Source organism: Onychomys torridus, chromosome 10 (assembly GCF_903995425.1).
Source record: "Onychomys torridus chromosome 10, mOncTor1.1, whole genome shotgun sequence".
Taxonomy (NCBI): domain Eukaryota; kingdom Metazoa; phylum Chordata; class Mammalia; order Rodentia; family Cricetidae; genus Onychomys; species Onychomys torridus.
Window position 1 is genome coordinate 74,502,575 of NC_050452.1, and position 22,899 is coordinate 74,525,473.

Here is a 22,899-nt window from a genome sequence, read left to right on the forward strand (position 1 = left end):
TCCAATAATCTGAGCTTGCTTTAACCAGCAGGGCTGCATAGGGAAGTGATTAGATCACAGGCAGGGTTACCAAGTGTTTGGAAGGGTCTACACTTGTCTGTGGAGTGTGCTTTGATCTAGCAAGGGGGAGGTCTTTTGCCCCATTGTGGTGGTATTGTGTTCCCCGAAATATTGTGCACTCTAGTAAACTTATCCGGGGTCAAAGACAGAACAGCCACAATATTAAACATAGAGGATAGGCTGTGGTAGCACACGCCTTTAATTCTAGCATTCCAGGGGCAGAACTCCCTCTGGATATCTATGAGTTCAAGGCCACATTGGAAACAGCCAGGCATGGTGACACTCACTTTTAATCCCAAGAAGTGAGCCTTTAATCCCAGGGAGTGATGACAGAAAGCATCTTTTGGCTGGTTAAGCTTTTAGGCTTCAAGCAGCAGTTCAGCTGAGATCCATTTGGATGAGAACTCAGAAGCTTCTAGTCTGAGGTAACAAGATCAGCTGGAAAACTGGCAAGGTGAGGAAGCTGTGGCTTGTTCTGCTTCTTTGATCTTCCAGCATTCACCCCAATAACTAGCTCCAGGTTTATTTTTATTAATAAGAACCATTTAAGATTCCTGCTAGACCCCACTCCTTGGCATTGTTATAAAAAACACTGTTGAAGAGGCAGAAAGGACTGTTGGGTTTTGATCCAGGTACTCCTGAAGCTATCCTCTTTCTTTCTCCTCTTCGCTATCTTTCTATCTAAAAGTTTCTTATCCTTCTCTCCTCCTAAAAAAAAAAATCTTTAAAAGGTGGGAGCTGGCCTCCCTCAAGCCACACTATTATTACTCTCCCAAAAGAACTACCTACCCTTCAACTGTCTCAGGTATAGCTCTAAGGGATCAGGAGAGTAAAATACCCATATGACAGCCACATGTAGTGCTAACTGGTTACAGCACTAGCTGTCATGAGCAGGCTTGTTTCATTGTGTGTCACCCCCATATACAGACATTTTCACAGTCTAGGCTATTACTAACACTTGATAATAAAAGGAAAACTTACTCAATTACTTTTAGTTAGGAAATAGACAATTTTTCTGTTCATATAATCTAGTCTTTATTAAGTCAAGTGACTAGTATCACATACTCTGAAACTCTTAATTGTGAAGATTTTAACAATTCACTTCCTAATTATACCAATCCCAAGGGCAAGGTACAGTAAAGGGACTAAACTTTATTCTTGACTCAAGAAAAAACACAAACAAACCAAAAAAACAAACAGATGGGGCTCATGGGTAACACGAAAGAATGTTGTATAATCTTATAAGTATAATAAAAACAGTACATAATATGTATCATAAATAACTCTCTAGGGATTGAAATGGATATGTGATGGACAGTCAGTATACACGGATACCGCATAACGGCTGCACTTCAAGTTGAAACTTGTTTTCATTTAACAACAGGGTACACATAATAAATATATAAACTCAATATGCCTGGAACACAAACTTTACCACCTAGGAAGAAAGAACTTGTTCAGCATACTCAAAAAAAGATAGAGATGAAATCATATGAAAAACCTGTTTAAAAATTAGTATATTTTGTTTATTAACTGACTCTGAAAGACTTGTTGGCCCCTGTTTTCATTGGAGACAGCACTGACATACTCTAGTAATGAAGTGAACACAAGAATGTAAGACACAGCACTAAAAACAGGGTTTCTGTACTGGTTCTACAGCTGAGGGTAAACCACCAGCCCCGAACTATACCTTTCGTATCCCTTCAGATCTCAGAGAACCACACTGTGTCATATGTTTGGAAAACAAAACCCTCTTATTGAGAATAGACTTGTTACAAACTAAGATAGTGAAAGCCTCCCTCTTCTAATGAAAACAACTACTACTAATGTTAACTCTACCTGATGCTTTCTGACAATAGATGGGACTTGCAGCAAAAACAAAAACAAAAACAAAAAAAACCCTTTTAATTAAAGCAAATTTTATTTGTATTACAAATTCTATTCTGACATACTGGACCAAGAATATTTGAGACCCTGTCTCTGAAATACTATGAAATGACTTTTGCTTTATGATTCATAATGAATTTCAAAACAGTCAAAGTATTTTTTTTAAACATTTGCTTAACTGAATATTTCACTGCACACTAAAGTAACATTTTAATAAGTTGGTCCTACTAGATAGCTTTTAATACTGAGTTTCAAATAAATTGAGACATGAAAAAGAGATGAAAATATTCACACTAAACAAATTGTTGAATTAGTGTGAATTTAAGGAACCATACAATTCTCCTTGTAGTTAGAGACACTATTTGGAGATTTTCTGGGGCCATTTTATAGAGTTAAAACAATATGAAAACCAAGTAATACAGTTAGTCCCACAAACATTAGCTATGAGAAAGTAGACAAAACAAAAAACAAAGAAACAAACAAACAAAAAACAGTGCAGTAAACATCTTAACTATTCATACAAACTCCAGCACAATGGGGACATGGCCACACTATGGTTTATCAGTATAGTTTAAAGTTTACCAGTAGAGGGCACCTGAAATGAACAACCACATAGTTCCATCAGCATGGGAAGAAATATCCTCCTTTCCTTCTACACGCTGGCTAAAAATGGCAGTGCTGACTTGTGGCTGGAAGTATACTCAGGAGTCCGTTATAGTTCAAGCTTTAACAAGCTACTTCATTGTCACCTGAAAAGAATTAGGCAGGGCAGCAATTGGGCGTACTTCTCAACATACTTTCCAGTTTTGTCTTTTTTTTTCTTGGTTCAATATTTCAAAGTCTAGATCTGTCATATGAGGAAAAGTAGGGGTTTTTTTTTTGTCTTTTTTTTTTTTTTTTTTTTTTAAATCTTCTTTCATCCACAGGTAAAGTTTATGGAAAATAAAATCAAGTGCAGAAGATTAATAATTAGTTATAAAGACCAGCATCATATGATTATCAGGCGTAAATAATATCCTTGTACTTGTTATGGCAAATCCACTCAGGACCACACAGTGGATTACCAGATCTTTATTTCTGCCTCCAACTTCTGGGTCCACTGTAGATTGGAAGGAGGTGAAGGACTTCTGGGGCAAAGTTGACTGCTGAGTCTCACTGTCATCTGAAGATGCTGGCCTGACTGGGACACTGTATCATCAGTTCCAACACTCCAACCGATTGTGCACTGTACCAGCAGTTCATCTGTTCCTGTGACCTCACTGTCACCACCAGTCTGCCATTATTAAAAAAAGAAGAAAAACAAGAACATGTTACCAACCAGGTGATGCATACTCTCCTGTACAGATGTTGCCTTAGGAAATTTGGGACAAATAATGTGTATGGTTAGAAAAGACTGGAGAGGAACAGCAACTCATAGCAGTCCTTGGAGTCACAGGGTGACAAAGTGTGGGGGTGTGAAGAGCCATGCTCTCACATTATCATGTGGTCTGTAGTCAGTAAAGGTTACAGAATGTAATTACAGGGATGTTTTGTAGAATTAAGGTTATCTGTTTCAGGGATGAAAAAATTGTGACAATGCAAATGAATGAAAACAACATTGCAACTGTCTGTAAAAGCATTTTAAAGCTATTTTTCTTTTATTGAAAACAGATTTTTTATACAATATATTCTGATTACTATCCCCCCACTCCCATCTGAATCCACACCCTTTCTGTCTCTCCTTAGAAAAGAAGTGTCTAAAGGATAGTAATAAAAAATAAAGACAAGCAAACTGGAACAGGACAAAATAAGCAGAAGAAAAAAAAAGCCAAAGAAAAAGCACAAGAAACACAAAGACACACGCATTCGTACAAACAGGACTCTCATAAAAATATACAAATGGAAGGCTAATATATTTGCAAAGAACTTGTAAGAAAACAATAAATGGCCATCTACTGTTGTGAGGTATCTACCAGAAAAGACTGCTCAGGCACAAGTTCAAGCCAATAGGTCTTTATTAGCCTGTTAGAGACTGCACTGGGTGTTCAGGACCAGTGTGCAGTCCTGGGTAGTTGGAGTGATCTCCAGTCCCACTCAGACCTGCAGCCACTCAGACCCAAATAAACACACAGAGGCTTATATACAATTCAAACTGTTTGGCCTAATGGCTTAGGCTTCTTGTTATCTAGTTCTTATATCTTAAATTTAACGCATTTCTATTAATCTATAAGTTGCCATGTGGCTTGTGGCTTACTGGTACATCTTGCTTTTCATGGCAGTGTCTCCTCATTCACCCTTCCACTTTGCTCTGTATAAATAAAATGCTGATTGGCCGGTAGCCAGGCAGGAAGTATAGGCTGGACAAGCAAAGAAGTGAATTGTGGGAACAGGAAGGCTGAGAAGGGAATGTTGGCCCGCCGTCCAGGGAGCAACATGTAACAGGCACACAGGTAAAACCACGGAACATGGTGGCAACATATAGATGAACAAAAATGGGCTGAGGTTTTAAGTGTAAGAGCTAGTTAGTGGTAGGTCTGAGCTAACGGCCAAGCAGTTTTAAGTAATATTAGTCTGTGTGTGTTTATTTGGGTCTGAGCAGCTGCAGGGGCTGGATGGACACAGAAAACCTTCAGCTACATTCCTGAGCCTTTCTAAGGGTGAGCTTTTAAGCACAAAACCACGTCCTGAGTTGGCACACCCCAATTAGCCAGAAGCCAAGAAGCACAGTACATCTAGAAATTTTCCCAGCACTATGGACTTAGAGGGACTAAGTCTTTGTTCTCCTTCTGGCAGGTTTTGCTGCCTACGTGCTGGTGCCAAGGTCTTAATGGTATTTCCAACATGGCATCAGTTGTGCTAAGGTCTGGGGTAAGTAACATTACTGATGGGAATGGGGCCTGCCCATCAGTTACTTTTCTTCAGTATTACCAAAGAAAACTGTCACTAGCAAACAGACATGTAACAAAACACTTTCCTTACCAACAGGCAATTTTTAAGGGTATGGCCACAGCGTCTAGCACTCTTTCATGCCTCATGTCTCTTCAGTCTGGCCAGCTCCACAATCTCTAGCTGTATGATCGATCAACACCTATGCTGCCAGTGGAATGCTCCATGTGTCTGTTTGTGTTCTCACCAGGTTGCAGGAAAAGAAAACTCAGAGGACCACACCACTCAGGGTTTGCTGCTATACTACTGTCTTTTGAAACAAACAAAGAAACAAAACCCAGTAATGTTTTTCTGTTTAACAGTATAATCTGAAACACTTTCTAAGTGGCTTCAGCATTGAGATAAAAATTCATGGTCTGGTGGGTGAGAACTAAGGGCTAAATCCCTGCCAGTGAACATGGTATCTGAAGTCTTCAAATGTCCGTACAGTCAGACACTACATTTAAAAAAAAATTTCAAATCAAACTTTTTATGCATCAAGTTTTTGTGGCTACAAAGATTTTCATCTGGAGTGCTAATTTTTAAAGAATAGTGACATTAAAAAATCAACACATATGAAATTGCTTAAATATATTGCTTATCTACACAAATAGAATTCTAAGGTTATACCAGAAATATACTGTAAGAAAATATTTAAGGAAACAGAATCATGTTCACAAGGAATTTAAGTAAACAAAGCAGTGTAACATGAATCTTAAAAGGTCTTATTAATTAAAAAAATCCAGAGGCGGGTATGGGGGTGAATGCTGAAAAGAACAGAGAAACAGAACCAGCTACAGCTAACCTCACCTCACCAATTCCTCAGCTGATCTTATTTTCTCAAACTAGAAGCCTGAGTCCTCATCTGAATGGATCTCAGCTGAACTGCCACTCAAAAGCCTAAAAGCTTAACCAGCTCTAGTTCCTGATCCTTATGCCTTATATACCTTTCTGCTTCCTGCCATCACTTCCTGGGATTAAAGGCATGTGTTACCACAGCTGGCTGTTTCCAGTGTAGCTTTGAACTCACAGAGATATGGATGGATCTCTGCTTCCAAAATGCTAGAATTAAAGGTATGTGTGTGCCACCATTTTCTGGCCTGTACATCTAGCAGCTGTTCTGTTCTCTGACCCCAGATAAGTATTCACAATATATTAGGGAACACAATATCACCACAAAGCAGTATGAAAATAATGTTCTATCTGATTACTTTGTATAAAAATATTACATAAATGCCTTAAAAACATGAAGACTTCTTGACTAGAGCATGAGATGTCTGTTGTCTTCCCATTGAAACAACTACAACTGCCCAAAGTTTTATTTTTTTAAAAAGTTGTGTGTGCTGTGTACATCCATGTGTGTAAATATGTCAGGTGTGACTGACTGCCTGTGCACATGCATTCAGAAGCCACGGGTCACTGTGAAGCACTGTCCTCTACTGCTGTCTGTCTTCTTCCCTGAGAAAAGGTCTCTCACTAACCCTGAATTTGTTATCTGGCTAGATGGGGCTGCCAGTGAGCCCTGGCTTTTGCCCACTGCATCAGGCTGCCTGTACTGGGTTACAGTGCATGCACCACATCCCTGGCTTTTATTTTGTTTCTGGGAATCTGAACTCAGGTTCTTATGCCTGTCTATGCAGGAAGCACTGTACTTACCAAGTCAAGTCTGCAACCGTTAAAGGTGTTCTTTTTTAAATAAAATAAAATAAAATTTATTTATATTTTATATACATTGGTGTTTTGCCTGCATGTGTCTGTGTGAGGGTGCCAGATCCTCTGGAAAAGGAGCTACAGACAATTGTGAGCTGCCATGTGCATTCTGGGAACTGAACCCAGGTCCTTTGGAAGAGCAGCCAGTGGTCTTAACTACCCAGCCATCTCTCAAGCCCCATCTAGTTCTTAAGAACCCATTTTTATAAAATTTTATGAAAACAAAAATTTCAATGCCTTAAAAGTTTTAAGGTCATATAGCAAAACCAAACCAACAAAACCAGGCAAACCCAGCTTAACTCTCTCCTAGCATGTAAGACCTTAGCCTTCCTTCTAGGTCATCTCCATTCCTGTGTGTCAGCTGCCTATCCCTAGAAAAACTTTAACAGGGACCCTCAGTAGCTACACTGGGCTGGGACTCAGGAGATTCTCACTATCCTTCCTGTCCTCCATTAAAGTCTCTCCTGACTTAACTTAGTCCTGGATCAGCCTGCTTTCAGGACCCCTCCTCCTACTCCAACACTACTCACTGGGACCACTTCTTGGTGTGGACCCAGGGCTCCCCTAGCCCTTTATCCCTGTCTTTGTCCTGCTGCAGCCTGATTGCAGAAGCCCACCATCCAACCAAAGCTCCACTCCCTGGGGATTCAGCCTTTTGGTGCAGACCTCATGCCCCAGCTTTAGCCCTAAGCCACTCTCAGCCTTTCCTCCTAGCCCATCTCCATTCCCTTTTGCCACCCACTGACCTGCAGAAGCTCTCTATACTAGGGACAACACAACCACCCAGCCTAGGATTCAGAGAGACAAATGTAATCACCACCAACTAAAAAAGACAAAACCAGTTATCGACACCAAGAAAAACTTCAAACATCATTAACTCCAGAAGTGCAAAGAAACACAAACACGAACAGTCAAGGCAATACACCTCCACCAGAAGCCAGTACTTATATTACAGCAGGCCCTGAGAATTACAATATAGCTGAAGCACTAGGCAAAAAACCCTACTATAACTGAAGTACTGACAATACAAACACTGCAAGCAAAAGGCAGTTTCCTCTGAGGAGCTGAGACAGGAATAGAGGATGGGAAGTGGACTACCAATCATGGTGGGTGTGACATCCGAACGGGCCCTCCGCACTAGACTCCAACTTCATTTTGCTGAAGATCATGCTCAATATCTGGTGTCGAGCCTGGCCATGCTCTGTGATGACTGCCAAGGTCCTTCCTAGAGATGATTAAGACACAGACCAGCTCATTAGTATACCTGATTTAAACCAAACAGTGATGTCCCATGCAAGGGCAAAGGAGAGCAGATGAATACAGGCCAGCTCTCCCCTCACAGCATGTTTCAGAAAGATATCCAACTCCAAACAGAAGTGTCCTAAGAGCACCCAGGTCAGCAACACCCTTGTCACCAAGACTCTATCTTTAGAACTGAGCACTTTCTGGAGCAGAAGGGAGGCCCAGGTTGATAATAGCACTGAAAAGAAGAAAATCGAAAGACTTTACATGGCAGGACTGTACCAGGGACCTTAAAGGACACAATTTGGAAGCATGAACTAAGTAATGATGGCGGGTAAGTTCTTTTTTAAGAAGATACCAGAGACAGTTATGATAACAACTACTCATTACATGCATGCAGCAAATGCTGCTTCCTGTCAGTCCTACTAAGGAGTCTCTAGAGCTTAGTGAATACAACCAATACACCAGGGATACAACTTTGATGACCTAACAATAAACTACTAAAAATACCACTCAATGCTTTGCAAAGGACCTTTCCAAATTTACTGACTGTGGAAACAATGCTGGTACTCTTGAAGGATGACTTCTCACATAAATTAAGTCTCAAATGGGAGATTACACATACACATACACACAAATACTGCCTAAATTAAGCTAAATAGCTTAATAAAAAATCTTACTTAATGTAAAATAGTTAAGTATTAGGATGGGGCTTGGAGTGGTGGCACACGCCTTTAATCCCATCAATTGGGAGGCAGGGGCATGCAGATCTCCACGAGTTTGAGACAAACCTGGTCTATGTAGCAAGTTTCAGGCCAATCAGAAGTATATAGTGAGACTGTCTCAATCATGATGCCACCAAAAAAAAAAAAATGTTAAGTTGGAACAGACCAAGAGAATCAAAGTTTTTTTAATGACTTTGAAAATAATTTCCAGCCAGGCGGTGGTGGCGCACGCCTGTAATCCCAGCACTGGGGAGGCAGAGGCAGGCGGATCTTTTTGAGTTCGGGGCCAGCCTGCTCTACCGAGCGAGATCCAGGAAAGGCGCAAAGCTACACAGAGAAACCCTGTCTCGAAAAACAAAAACAAAAACAAAAAAACCAAACAAAAATTCCATTTATTATGAGATTTAAAGTAGTCATGTATATTCTTTGTAACTTTCACTACACATGTGAAATATGAACTGAATAAGTTAAAATAAAGTACCTTCCTCTTGACAAGCAAATAATCACTACTCCTGATACCCTAGCTCTAGTTTGCCTTGTCACTTCAGAAGCATCAGATACGGCAGGAGAGGGAGAGGAGAATGAAGTCATGCTAGCAAGTGACAACGGCAGCACGAGCAGCACGGCTGCTGCTGGGCCAGCCCCACTGCAGGCTCCTTCACAAATGCACCCGCAGCTCTCTTCTAAAAAGCTCTGAATAAACATAGAATAACTTGGATAAATGAAAAACCTTGGGAGAAGCACAGCATTAAGGCTCAAAATTGTGACTCAATGAAAAATAAATTAGCTCTACATTTTCTGAAATAAACACGTTTCTCCCTACTTTCTTGATTTCTATTTGAAAGATGGAATATGTGCATCAGATAGCGAAGACAGTGATTTATAAGCATGAACTTTAATTGTCTCATAAACAGAAGTGTACCTTCCAAATACAGAAAAATAATGTAGTCCTAAAACTCGATCAACTTCCTTAACGATTACAAAGCTCAGTTCCCAAAAAGATGTGGAACTATACAGAAAATGAAGTGTAAACAAGGTAGCAAGGTAATATTTCTTAAGGATGACTTCCCCACTGTACAAAGCAGCAAGACAGAAGGAAATTATTGACCTTTGAAATTTTCTTGCTGTTTGTATCAATCAATGCCTTCTGGAACAATAAAATGTTTCCAGATTACATTTCATTTTCACCTGGTATAAACAACACACAAAATGTTATTTAAGTGGTTCATGTAGTGATTAGGACTAAGAATCAAATATATACTCTGGATAAAACAGAGTAAACAGATCTTCACAAGGTCTCCTTAGGTTTGAAGTTAAAAATTTCTTAAAAATGAAAGATTTCTGAAGGATGACCAGAATTTTACATATTCAAAGGTGTAATATTCTCATATTCACTCAAAGTGAAGCATAGGAAACAAGGTATTGCCAAAGCTGGGTCTTATGAAATCACTTTCATTCCTAACTTCTATCTAACACAATACTGCTTCTGTATCACAGTAAAGATTCTGTCCCCCTTCTGCCAAGGTCCTACTAACCTAAAGCCATGCAATCTTTCTTAACTGCTAATTCTTTGTAAACGGCACAGAATGTCTCATAGCAGTGTTGCTGTTGGTTTTTGTTTTTTGTATAAGTGGAAACACTGGAAAAAGACTAAAAAATCCCTATACCATTCTATCTTAAAATACTGTAACTTTTTTCTCATTAACTTATCTGAAATTGAAACTTTATTGAAATAACAGTCAACAGGTATAAAAATATAAACTAATGGTCTTCGGCTGTGAAAGGATGAGTCAGGGCCAAGTATTAAACAAACCTCACACCTGCAGTGAAGCAGACAACCCAGGGAGTCAAGGACTTGCTGCCAGTATTGACAACCTGAGCTCTGTGACCAGAACCCACATGGTGCAAGGAGAAAACTGACTCCTGCAAGTTTGTTTTCTGACCTCCATGTTTCTGTACATGTTTGTATGTACACACCCCCAATATATAAAGTAATAAAATAAATAATAAAAATAAAAGTTCTCACCTGCACTGAATGCTAAAAAGATGTTGGCCACTTCAACAGTGCTGGTTTTCTGTATCTATTTCTTTACATCTCACTATTAAGAGTTGCTTCCTGTGTGTGAGAGACAAGTTCCCATGTTTTCAAGGCTGACCTTGAATTTGCTATGTAGAGGAAGGAAGCAACCTTAAACTTCTAATTCTCCTGTCTGCACTTGTTAGTACTGATATTACAGGCATGCTCCATCATGCCTGGTTCATCAGGATTACTTTCCAAGCATCATTATTTCACATTTTCTTCATTTATTTTTATTATAAATAATTGTTTTTAACAGAAGGTGGCCAAATAATAAACACAAACAGTTTTTATTGGGAATGTAATAACACTTAAATTTTTCCATGTGATTTGATAAATACTTACATGTATTCTTGGAAGGCACTTAAGTTATCCAGCTGAGTGCCAATGATGAGCTATGCCAACTGGAGTATGCCAAGGAAAACAGTGAAGAACATAATGGCACATCATGACATGGTTGTCAGAGCTGGCTCATGGTCTTGTAAGAACATGAATTTCAAGAGCTGCAAAAGAGAAGGACAATATTAGCAGATGAGTGGACAATACAATGTCGTCTAAGCACACATCTGAATATAACTCCATCATTAACAGGAACAGATGTGACTTTAATGTATGGTTCTAGATAATGCACTTAGATTTACTCAACTCACAGGAAAGAAGAGTGCAGAGACTGGCACAAGGAGAGGATGAGAAGCTGTGGCTAGCATATATGATTTCACGTTAGTTTTATGGGAAGGTATGGTAATGCACTGGTGATTGTTGACCACCACGATGAACATACTTAACATCACTGAATGGTTTAAAATATGGACAGTGTAAGTTTTGCTATGCATATTTACTATAATAAGAGAAGAGGTACAACATGCTTGTTTCCCTTATTCAACATACCAGCACCTATCCTCTTGCTCAAACAGTATTTTTTGAGTGGCTACCTTGTACGAGGAACTGTTGCCACTTGAATTTCCCTCTGGCCTCTTCCCAGAAAGAAGGATCCTTCCCCTACATTTCCAGGTACAGAACCTATTCCTTTCTTCAACTTCACATTTTCTTTCTCTTTCTCTACATCCTTTTTCCTCACTTGCTTACTTTACTATGAAGTAAAATTCAGATGGTTCCCAGTGTTAGTCTAAGGCTCCAGGTTCAGAGAACATACTAATGGCCTCTTATTGCATGTGTTAAACAAAATGTGTAGGGTTTTATCTAACAAGAATCCAAATAACACAAGTTGCCTCATTCATAGAGAGAGGAATGGTCACAGCATACCTGATGTAAAATATGGAGCAGCTTTGCACTGCCACCTTCTGAGTAACTTAAAAAGAAAAAAATATTGAAGCGTGGATCATATATGTTACCTCAACCCAGAAAAAAAAAATACAGTGGTAGGAACTATATTATATAAGTGCACTCTCAGTATGCCAGACGCACAAAGATGGGTAAAGAACTTCAATTATCCTGAAAAGAAAAAAAAATCCCTCCATCCTCAATGTCTGGTATGTGTGTATATATATATATATATATATATATATATATATATATATATATATATATATATATATATATATATATATATATATATATATATAAAATCACATAGTTACTACTGTAAGTAGAGAATAAAAACATGAACTTTATTGCAATATAAAAGTAGTAGGACTCATTTTTCCCCTCCAATGTATGAACTCTATAGTTGACCATGATACTTATCCAATAGCATTTATGAGAGTTAGTCATTCAAAAGGGAAGTACTAAGCAGTCAGGAAAACAAATCTGCTGGATGTACACAAGGCTGTTTGCATGCATTTGTGCATGTATGCATGTGTGCCTGCATTCACATGCAAGGGAGGTGATTCTATAACAAGTTCAAATGGGAAAGCATGCTGTCTTTGTCACCTTCATGCAGATCAATTTCTACTTATTTCCTTTCTTTTTAAAGATTAGCTTTAGTTTTATGTGTATGAGTGTTTTGTCTGCACATATGTCTGTGTGCAACATGCATTACAGTAGCCAGAGGTCAGCAGAGGCAGAAGAAGAACTGGAGTTACAAATGGTTTTAAGGTGCCATGTCGTACTGGGAATTGAACCTGGTCCTCTGGAAGAGCAGCCAGTGCTCTTAATCTCTGAACCATCTCTCAAGCCCCTTCTATTTGCTAAATATCATCTTCATTTCTGGTTGATTTTCTTTTTTTAAATTCTTATTTTTCTTTATTTTCTGACTTTCACACATCAGTTCTTCTCTTTCTTCGCCAAATAAAGAGACAGTTATGTGTACAACCTAACACAATTTGCTTCTGAAGAGTAAGCTATTAGGATGATTATTGCTGCTAATGCTGACACAATGCAAGACATTTCCACAAAGTTCTATTTCACAGCCTACATGTTCATTTTCTCCCAGGTGAACAGTACATCGTATTTTTAATTATGTGTATGGATAGGCCACAGCATGCGAGGCAGTAAGAGGACAACTTGTGGGAGTCCTTTCTGTCCTTCATCATGTGGGTCTTGAGGACTAGAGACTCAGGCTGTGAAGCTTGGCAGAAAAAGCATCTACCCACTGAGACACCTCACCAACCTCATATTATCCGTGTAAAAAAGATTCAATGGAAAATTATTCACAATCTATTTACAAGGTCACATGAATTTTAGAAAGTGGGCAAAGGCAAGAATCATTTTCAAGAGGACAGCAAATAGAAGAAAAGAATGTCAACAGAGTAATGCAGAATTTTCCCACAATTTCGAGGGGTCCATTTTTAGGATAGGGAGCATGGACACAAAACAATACGTGGCAAGATACACCAACCAAACATTTAAGCAGGTAACAATCAGGCACACTTATACACCCAAATGTATAACATGGTATAACAAAAGGTCTGAAATTATCAAAGAAAAGTTTATAAAAATTAGTCTTTCCACAAGACCTCTGGAGGCAAGTGAGTTAGGACGATGCTTAGTTAAGTGACTTAGCTGAGGGGAAAATAAGATGAACATCTAGCTGAAGCCGGAGATACAACATCTGGAAGATGTCTTTTTCTCCATCATTCTCCCTTATGCTTTCTTGCTTCTCATACAGAAATCCTTGATGGATATAACACTTTTTGTTCCCTGTGACATTCTACACTATGTCTCCTACAAAATTATTCCATGCTGTTTCTTCTTGCTCTAATTTTACACTTTTACATTCAAATATTAATTTTTATTATCAGTTGAAGAAAATTAGCACAAAAATTAATTCTGTCTCATATGTTAAGATAAATATGAGCTCATGAGTTACTCTCATGATCAGTTTGGTTGAGAGGGTACTGTAAACACTATGCATGTCATACTCAGAAAGGTTTCTTACAAAAATGAGAGTACTCACAGAACTTGAAATAACTGAAATTTTAAATGTAAACACTCACAATGATGAACCAGAGACTGTAATAAACATGCTTTTATAATACAGTACAGTTTGAGTAGTGTTCTCCAACCTATCATGATGATCAAAATATCCAGGCAATTACATATATTCCTGATAGTATAGTTTGAGAATCCAAATTTTCAGTATGTCTTCCACCACATAGTGAAGGATAAAGAAACAGAAGAAAATCTCATAGGCTGCCAAGAAGAAATCAAAAGCTGTGATGTAGCAGATCACTTACACCATGCTGCCTGGCAATTCAACCAATAATCTACATTACAATTAAACCATATAACAATGCATAGGCAGAATCAGGAATGCCAGTCCATCTAGTCCTTCCACTACAAGAGAAAATAGATGAGATCTCCATAAGTAAAATAGGTGTGAGGGATGGGCAATGGAGGGTAGGGCATGGGGGATGAAAATATAAGAGAATGGGATGGTCGAGCTGGAACAGGGATGGAGTGGGAAAGCAATGAGAAAGATACCATGATGGAGGGAGATGTCATGGGGATAGAGAGAAACCTGGTGCTAGAGAAGTTGCCAGGAATCCTCAAGGAAGACCCCAGCTTAGACTACTAGCAATAGTGAAGAAGGTGCCTGAACTGAACTGGCTTGCCCCAGTAATCAGATCGGTGAATACCCTGTCATCACAGAGCTTTTCTCCAATGACTGATGGAGGCAGATGCAGAGATCCACAGCCAAACACCAGGCAGAGCTCCAGGAGTCCAGTTGGAGAGAAAAGAGGGATTTTTATGAGCAAGTGCATCAGGATCATGATGAAGAAACCTGCAGAGATGATCAAACCAAACTAGTGGGAACTTATCAAAGTTGATCAATGGCTGTGGAGCCTGCATGGTATGGTGGTATTGTGTTCCCCAAAATATTGTGCACACTAACAAACTTATCTGGGGTCAGAAAACAGGACGGCCACAATATTAAACATAGAGGTTAGGCAGTGGTGGTGCACACCTTTAACCCCAACACTTGGGAGGCAGAGCCAGGAGGATCTCTGAGTTCAAGGTCATATTGGAAATAGCCAGGCATGGTGACTCATACCTTTAATCCCAGAAAGCGAGCCTTTAATCCCAGGGAGCGATGGCAGAAACCAGAAAGATATATAAGGCGTGAAGACCAGAAACTAGCAGCATTTGGCTGGTTAAGCTTTCAGGCTTCTAGCAGCAGTTCAGCTGAGACCCATTCGGATAAGGACACAGAGGCTTCCTGTCTGAGGAAACAGGATCTGCTGAGAAGTTGGCCAGGTCAGGTAGATGTGGCCTGTTCTGTCTCTCTGATCTTCCAGCATTCACCCCAATAACTGGCCTTGGGTTTGTTCTTATTAATAAGACCTGTTAAGATTCCTGCTACAGCATCAGACTGGACTAGGCCTTCTGCATGGTGAGACAATTGTGTAGTTTGATTTGCTTGGGGGGGTCCCCTGGCGGTAGAATCAGAATTCATCCCTGGTGCATGAGCGAGCTTTTTGGAGCCCACTAGCTATGATGGGACATCTCCTGCAGCCTTGAGGCAGGGAGAAGGGCTTGGACTTGCCTCTACTGGATGTGCCTCCCCTTGGGAAGCCTTGCCTCTTGTGAGGGGGAATGTGTGGGTCGGCTGGGGGGAAGGGTGGAGGAGCGGGAGGAAGGAAGAAGGGGGATCTCTGATTGTTGTGTAAAATGAAAACAAAATTTTCTTAACACACACAAAAAAGGGAAAAAAGCAATAACAAAAACCTGCTACCATAAGTTACATCAACCTGTTAGAAAATAATGTTGATCATCATCACTACTAGCTCCATGTAGGAGCATGGGCTATGAAAGAAGTTAAGACTTCATAAGACCATCTACCCCAAAGTATTATTTCCTTCTTAGGATATGCATAGAACCTAAGATATACACATACACACACACGTAAACATATGTATATATCTTAGGTCATAAAATACATGTGTATATATATTTAATATAATTCTCTGACTACTGTATAATTTTTAAATTAAAAAAATCATCAACAAATAAGCCTTCCTAAGAGCTGGATGGCATTCTACACCATGGTCTGAAATACTGTTTACAGCCATACTGATGACACTGATCTTGTGTATTTATTGTAACTGGAAGACTTTTCTTGACAAGTTCCCGATGGAGGGATATTACTGAGAAAGTGAAATGATACACTTAATGGCATCATCTTATTAGCAAAATAAAATGCCAGCTGCATAATTTGAAAGTTTCTAAATTTAACAGTCAATATTACCATTGCCTCCATTTCGGGACAAGTGGCCACACCTGGAGGCTGGCCTTCCAGAATTCATGTAAGCTCTAACATCAGCAATCAAGACAAGAACTGTGGTAAATGAGAATTCCTCTCCTTTGTCAAATCTTCCATTCTTTACTAGTTAACTTTTGAAGTGTATTTTCAACACAGCAATACTGAAAAACCATTACCTTGTGACAGCCTCAGAGTGAACTCAAGAGAAGAAAGTGATCTACGCATCTTAGGTTGTGGCTCTGAATCTGCCTATCACATCCAGAAACAAAGAAAACTGTAAAGTCATGGAGGGACTGCCTTGATTATGTTCAACCTTAAAATCTTGGGAGTGAAAGATATACTTAAGACGTTCTATTGACTTTTAATTGTCACTTACCTGCCTATCATTCTCCTGTCCTGATTTTCACAGGAATCATTAGAAAAAGCGTGGCAGTCATTACAATGCACGCTGATTCATCTTAGTTAAGCTGAGTTTAATGTGAAATTGAAACAGAACTGAGTTTAATGTGAAAAATTATGACAAAGTATACATATATATTATGAGACTATATTGAATGGTAATATATGTGTAATCCATGTGACTGATCTTCCAGTGTTGCAACATGATACTCAGTGTGTACTGTGAATCTTCCTTGCTCTGCTTGACATTTTGTTCTTTGGTAGAAGTACTGTTTATCTAAAGTACCACACAGTTTATTTTGTTTACTGTTCACCATCCATCTCATTCTTGCTTAAAGCAAGCTATGTAGCTAAGGGTCCGTGTTTCCCACTAATATGTCCCAAGAGCCAAGAACAGTACCTGTACAAATATTTTGTCTGAGAAATACAGGATCAATGCATCAGCAAATAAGAGTTCCCAGAGAAGCTAGTGAAGTGTGTCTATTTCCTGTCTCCCAGAGTGGTCATGGTAGCATCATCAAAGTTTATGAAAGAACTTTGTGTCTTGGGAGATTCTTTTTTTTTTTCTTTTTCCTGAGACAGGGTTTCTCTGTGTAGCTTTGCACCTTTCCTGGAACTCACTTGGTAGCCCAAGCTGGCCCCGAATTCACAGAGATTCGCCTGGCTCTGCTTCCCGAGTGCTGGGATTAAAGGCAAGCATCACCACTCCCTGTCTGTCTTGGGAGATTCTTAAGCATGGGCAAGCAACTGGGAATCTACCAGGCCCCTGAATTCTCTGACTGACCTGAAAGTGTGACTGTCAACTGTGAATGGAAAGAGGAGGGAATGAACATACTGATTACCCCAGTAATGGCTAAAGGCAGTTGCAGGGGGTGGGGTGGGGAGGCTTTTTCTAGAAAGCTTACAGAATTGGGATGAATTTAGACTGGATTAAGGTTCTTTTGAGCATCTGTATGTTCATGTGTGTGGGTGCATGCAGAAGTCAGAGGTTACCTGGGATGTCACTCTTCAGTAGAACCTGAAGCTGGCTAAAAAGGCTAAAGTGGCTGGCCAGTAAGCTTCAGAGTTCCTCCTGTGTCTGGCTGCCCTCCCCACCCCCACCCCAGTGCTAGGATTACAAGTGTGTGCTACTATGCCTACCTGTGGGTTCTGAGGCTTGAACTTGGGTCAACATGCTTCCTCAGTAAGCACTTTACCAGCTGAACTAGCTCTCCTCTATTTAAAATGTTGTTTTATTTTGTTTTGATTCATTGACTGGGACTGTTTCATGTAGACTCGGCTGGCCTTAGATATGCTGAGTAGCTGAGGACTGAGGATTATGCTGAACTTCTAACAGGAGATTAGAACTCTTGCCTTCACTTCCCAAGGACAGCATCATAGGCACAGACCACCATAACCCATTTAAGTGGTCCTGGGGAATCAAGCCAGGTTTTGTGCATGCTAGGCAAGCACTCTATCAACTGAGCTACATCTCCAGCACCCTGGAATTAAAGTCCTCTATAAATCATAATATTCTATCCGTTTGCCATATACTCTTATCCCATAAATCCTGCAGCTTCAACTCTTGCTGTCAGCCTGGACCCTTAGTATCCTTTGTCTATGTAGTGGCAGGAAGGGTATTTTTCCCTAGTCCATATTCAGAAAAGGACATGTCTAGACAACTGGTTAGAAATAGGAAGGCCATAAGCCTGTAGTACACACCTGACCCACAGAACAGGTTGATGTTGGTGTTGTACAATGAAGTCATTAAAAGTTGACTAGGTTTCTTGATCCAGCCAGATGTTTTCCAAAGCCAGCAATGTGGGCAGCTGTTTGCTCCCTGCTCCTTGACAAATTCAGGTAACAGCCTGCTCCAGTGCAACTATTCTCCAGTGGTAATTCTGGTCCTCTTCGTCCACTCTACACAACTCCACTTGTGTAGATCCAACTAATGTAAAAGGACAAATAACAAACACAACCCCCAACAAAAACAGCAATAGAAACAGTAAAATCATCAGAACACCTTGTCTTGGTCTTGTGTTAATTACAGGCATTAGTTGCCTGGTAAAATAAGGTATTAAACATAAATTTTTTTCACTCTGGGTAAACACACATGGTGATTCTTACTGAATCCTCAGTTACTTCAGAAATGAAGGTCCTGAGATTTAGTAATGTCAATTTAGTCCCTAAAAGTGTGAAGAACTCACACCAGGGACGTCTGTTCACAGAGCCTGTACCATTGACTCAGTTCCAAGGCTGCCTTCCCTGGTGTGTGACTCCGGGACTAGATGATACAATGTCCCCAGTAGAAATTATAGAGAACAGGGAAAGGAGTTTCGTTTTCAGCCTCTGTACTTTCATTTGAAATATAATGGTGCTTACCTTAGAGGCATTGACTCTTATCTTTGAACAGGGTCTGGCACATAGTAGGAGCTGTACAAATTCCTCTTATCAATGTGAGATGAAGTAGCACATTGGAAAAGGCTCCGCAGATTGAGGACATGTTTATGCTCCGTAGGAACTAGGAAAAGAGTGTTAGAAGAGTCAATACCATCGTTAACATGGAAACAACAGTTTCTGAGATCATTTAGTACCTTTTCTCTAAAACTAACTTAGGCTAAATTTCTGTATAAACAACACTAAGTAGAGTGTATACTGGGTAGTTGACACAATCTGGTCATCAAAAATATTTATACTGTAATGTAATTCAGATAGTTTCCATAAAATAATCTAGATAACCTCACGGAATCAAGACACATGGCTAAAAAGAGGACTTTGGCCACAATAATTGCTTAGGGCCGATATAGCAAGAGGATACCAGGAAGCCCACTCTGAAACAGCCTGAGTATTCAAAATTTCTTTGGATTGTCTTCAATAATTGTAAGAATACATACCTTCATCTAATGCACAAGGTGTTTAAAGCATTGGTATCAAAATGGACAAGCTCCTGAAGATATGCCCATGTACAAATATAAACTCATTATCATTAGCATAAACAAGAGAAGCACAGCTTTGATATCAGACAAGTCCTCACTAGCTCACACTTTAAGTGATTTTAACAGAAACACGTTAGAGAGGGTGGCAGATGAGAGCTACCCAGTGCGGGCCTTCAGACAAAGACTGACAGAAGGAGGCTGGCTACAGAGACAGGAGGGCAGTGCAGAAAGCAAGGGTAGTACACAGTTAAGACAGAACTTGGTAGTGAGAGACACTTTGTATTTGTAAAAGAAAAAAATCCTATTTTGACACCTGGGGACAGGGTAGGTGGGGAAGAAGAATCTTCCTCAATGGAATATTAGGCAAAAAAAGAAAAAAAGAGAGAAAACCCTGACAACACAGCCAGACACAGAATCTGGGGCTGCAAAAACAGTTTATGAGAAGTGTGATCTCCACAGAGAGCAAACACCAAGAAGGCGTTCCCTGTACTTTCTAACTTGTGAGCCAAGGTGGGGAACCACATCCAGAGGATGTTTACCTCATCACATCAAACTCTATGGCTGGAGCAGGGGGAATCAGTGGTCCACCTATTTTTCAATCCTAAGCCCCAAGCCAACTGGGTAAGTGACCACACTGAGAATCATAGGCCCAGGAACCTGGTTGTGATTTGAACTGGGCACAGGTCCATGGGACAGATATAGTGGTATGAATGAAAATGTGGATCAAACTGAGAAACACTGCCAGACCTTTAAGAAGAGGAACATATCTAGCCACGTGTGGATAAGGCTCAGTGTGCATGGAGTACAAATTGCTTTGGGTGATCACCTCACCCACTCTTAGTGCTCAGAGTAATCTGATGGAAACAGAGCACTCTTCAGCCGTTCTCATCCTCACATGTGTAAAGGGAGAGCACCTCTAGCGAGAGGGACACTACTCCAACTGTCTAAGAATTCGGTTGCCTGGAGCAGCTTGGAGGCCACTCCTGCAATCAGTGCATTGTGGATCTGCTGGGGATCAATGCCATACATTCAGCCCATGTTTTGACTCAGGCACTCTAAGTAGGTAAGGCAAGGCTGGACTCAGCCTTCATATAGTTTTGTCTGGGCCTGAGATATAAAATGACCCAGGTCCCTCATTACATTTATTAAAATTTCAAAATGAGAAGACTATGAGGGGAACATCCTAGCTTTTATCTAGGTTTTAAAGGAAACCTTGGAAGAATAGATGATCAGGGTTGGAATCCCTGCAAGCAGCCCCTGAAGAGAGTGGCATGGCACATAAAGCTGCAAGAGTGTAGCTGAGGCTTCAACTGAAGGTCAGAACTTGGACACGCCACAGGTGAGGCCACAAGGGCTAAAGGCCAGGACTATGAAGAAGGCATGCTATGACCTCCTCCACAATCTCACTACCAGTGTACACCATACTCCAGATGGGTTCTGCTCTTACTCTGGTCCAGTCATCTCTGCTATTCTTCCACTATTCTCTTTTGTAATGGGATGCTTACTCTGTGCCATTTTATCAGGGAAGAACGTAACACTTTTTTGAGTTTCACAGAGGTAAGCCTTTGCTTTGAGTCTGAGGCTTTGGACTTTTGAACAGTACTTCAACTGGCACACTGGGAGTTATTTTTGCATTATAAGATTGACATGAGTGTTCTGAGGGCCAGAGGTGGAATGCTGCAATTGGGCTATCAATGGTCTCCCCAAAGGACTTATACAGTTAAGACTTGGTCACACACCTTATGCAGTGTTCAGAGGAGCTTTGGGACTGTGACCCAGTCAAGTGGTCTCTTTGCCTTTATCAATATATTAATCTATTAGATGAAAAAACATAGTCTAAGTACCCCACGTAGCGAAACCTAATATTTGAAAGAGCAGACTTCAAGCCGAAATTATTCAGATGAGATTAAGGTTGGTAAACATGAATAGAGGTATCAATCCTTTCAAGATCTGGTGTACTATGTTAGGTACTTTAATAACTAGGAAAAGGACTGAGTTGAATTTACAACTGAAGATTCTAAAAGCTCTGCCAGGCACTGTTTTGGGAACTGGTGGTACATGCTATAATCGTATGCAAAAATATAGTAATGAACTAACAGAACAATCTGTCATGTTTATATCTTACATAGTAGGAGAGTTTCAGTCAACACTTGCTAAATCATTACATAGAGTGAATAATAAAATAGAATACAGGAGAATGGCCGCCACAAACACACACAAACCCCCTTCTCTCATTCCTATAGTTAAGCACCCTGTATCCACATTGCCTCACTTATAAACAGCATTGGGGCTCACCTTCTAAGTTCGCTATGGAGATCAAATAGCCAGTGAGTCTCTGAAGGACCTAAATAGCTGCAAGGCACCTGCCAGACTTTTTACAGTTGGGACTCCAGCACCCTCTGAAGGTAGAGCAGTAATGTCCACAACTTACCATAGCCCATTTCTTATATACTGGTAAATGCACAGCAGGTCCTAAAGAAACATAGAAATGATACCTAAATTATTCTTAATCTTGTGCACTGAATTTAACACACCAAGTGAACAATTTTCAGGGATAAATGAGTACTTTCAAAGTCATTTTCCAGTACCTCCCAGAAGTCCTCCAGTCTAGAAAAGATGATTTTTTTCCCCCACCAAATAAACAATTTTCAGGGGAAATTGAGTGCTTTCAAAATCATTTTCAAATATCTTCCAGAAGTCCTCCATTGAAGAAAAGAGGATTTTCCCCCTATGAAGATATAATTTTAAGTGGTATTAAAATGCAATATTTGCTGTATTATAAAAATTATTATAAAACATATTGACTCAATTATACTCTATACTTCTTATATGAATGGTGACATAAATTCAATACATAATCATTAATGTATGGTACACAATTTCAATTTGTTTAATGTTCTCATTCAAATTTCAAATTAATATTTAAGGTAGTTAACTTTTATTGATGAAAATACTATACTCACATATTTCTTAAAACCAGAGCTAAATGGCCCTTAGAAAAAAACTCACATTCACATGAAATACTGTGTAATAATTTATGTACCATTTCTACACAGCAGTCATACTACATATAATCTTGGTGTCACCCATTGTAACTATGGCTACACTACTGTTTAAATTACAATTTTCATACTTAAAAATTACTATTTCTGTCCATCAATGAATGGATAAGCAAAGCATACAACCATAAAAAGGAATGGATTATTAGTACACATTAGACATGGAGGTATAAAAGAACCCATACACAAAAGCCATGCTATTTCATGATTCCATTTATGTTATGCCCCAAATTGGCAAACCCACAGGCAGAAAGCAGTT

General features: G+C 39.7%; 1 protein-coding gene across 8 annotated transcripts in view; it reads right to left on the reverse strand.

Annotated features, from left to right (window-relative positions):
• Positions 1-2,874: 2,874 nt before the first annotated feature.
• Positions 2,875-22,899, reverse strand: part of LOC118592119 (THO complex subunit 2-like) — a 37,451-nt gene continuing 17,426 nt past the window's right edge. Inside the window, exons 3-11 of one of the 8 annotated variants that reach the window (XM_036200828.1) lie at positions 22,170-22,309; positions 22,013-22,053; positions 19,028-19,166; positions 18,368-18,593; positions 15,059-15,079; positions 10,951-11,108; positions 7,660-7,786; positions 4,906-5,122; positions 2,875-3,220 (exon numbers count right to left, since the gene is read on the reverse strand). The gene's annotated coding sequence lies outside the window, so the exon portion shown is untranslated. Of the gene's footprint in view, positions 3,221-4,905; positions 5,123-7,659; positions 7,787-10,950; positions 11,109-15,058; positions 15,080-15,195; positions 15,228-18,367; positions 18,594-19,027; positions 19,167-21,876; positions 22,054-22,169; positions 22,310-22,899 lie in introns of those variants that run through there. The other 7 variants (XM_036200831.1, XM_036200829.1, XM_036200832.1 and 4 more) reach the window with 7 other exon arrangements.